Source organism: Cryptomeria japonica, chromosome 11 (assembly GCF_030272615.1).
Source record: "Cryptomeria japonica chromosome 11, Sugi_1.0, whole genome shotgun sequence".
Taxonomy (NCBI): Eukaryota; Viridiplantae; Streptophyta; class Pinopsida; order Cupressales; family Cupressaceae; genus Cryptomeria; species Cryptomeria japonica.
Window position 1 is genome coordinate 210,941,907 of NC_081415.1, and position 1,568 is coordinate 210,943,474.

The 1,568-nt window shown below is 40.7% G+C and overlaps 1 pseudogene; it reads left to right on the top strand.

Moving 5' to 3' along the window:
• The first annotated feature begins 863 nt into the window (after positions 1–863).
• LOC131037655 (5S ribosomal RNA) lies at positions 864–982 on the top strand (annotated as a pseudogene).
• The last annotated feature ends 586 nt before the right edge of the window (positions 983–1,568 follow it).

Genomic DNA, 1,568 nt, shown 5'->3' on the forward strand with positions numbered 1-1,568 from the left:
GTTGGTTTCTGCCAAACCAGTGAAGTACCAAAATTGACAACAATCTCAAAGGAGAATGTTATTGCTTTGACAAAGACCATTGCTAATGGTCATGCTATATCGGTCAACAACATTGCAGATCTAGAAGTCAGATTTGCAACAATGGTTATTGGCTATCGGACATTCCACTCCAGTAGGATGAATAGTGTATGGTCTGCTACTATGCATGCCGCCTATAGGATGATGGAAGAGAATGTAGATTATGATTTGTGTGAGGCAATGAGAAGTCAATTGATGCTAACCTTAGAATCAATTAAGAAGGACAATAGCCAAACATTCAAATATGGTCAATTTTTGATTGGTTTATTCTTTTACTTTTAGAATTTCATTCCAAGAATTGGTGATATTCAATGGTCCAAGGACATACCGGTTACAGCCCAAATCAAGAATAACATTAAGGCTATGAAGAACACATTTCCTGTTGCCATGAATAAATATTTTAATGAGTTTCAAAAGAAGAAGAGCATGAGATTAAGGCTATCTGATGAAGTGGTGAAACACTTTGAAAAAGACATTTGTTTCACTATAACCACTGATGTTTGCCTTATGGAGGCCGTTGAAACTAGAGAAGAAGAAATGGAAGAAATGAGCTATGAAGTTAACTATGACTTGCTAATCGATTATGCAAACAACCTTTTGGTATCTCCCAAGGATAAAAAGAAGAAAATACTAGGAACTTATCAGGAAAGGATTGCACCTGCTCAACCCAGTAGTGCCAAGGAGAAAAAGAAGAAAATTGAGCAAGCAGCTTCTGTGACCATCGGTACAAGGCTAATTAGAAGTATTCAAATAAAAAAGGAACATTTACCCAAAGTATATGCAAAGAAGAAGACTATAACACAGTTAGTGCACTGGATCCCATCAGAACTCCGCAGTTAAGCGCGCTTGGGCCGGAGTAGTACTGGGATGGGTGACCTCCCGAGAAGTCCTAGTGTTGCACCCTTTTGAAAAGGAACCTATATTGAATGGTGCACTTTCCAGGAGCAGGAGCAAGTGTTGACATAGGAACAGGTTCAGGTTTGAATTCACTTGATGCTAGTTTTGGGAGTCCAGGGGATTCCCCCATGACTTGCCCCACTAAATTGGTCCCAGATCCTTTGGATGGGGCCCCAATAATAAGATTCCCTCTGTGGAATGCAACAAGAAATGGGCCTCTCTTTTTGCAACAAAACATAAGGGAAGGCCATTTCCTCGGTACTGCATAAAGTGGACCGGGATTCTAGCGCTTGCTCCATCTCTATACCAGACTGTATTGTGGAACAAAATATGGCTCACATGCACTTAGCCTTGGTTGGAAAATTTATTGGACCATGCCCAAATATTGAGGTAGTTAGATCCTGGGTGGATAGGAAATGGGAAGGTAAAGGTCAAATTGATGTTGTGGCTATGGCTAGTGTCTTCTTCTCCTTTTCATTTGCCTATGAAGAAGACTTCCGATCTTTTTTGGCAGGAGGTCCTTGGATGCTAAGCAAAGCCTCACTAGCCCTTAAAAAGTGGGAACGAGGTTTTAATCCCAAAGACTGGGAATG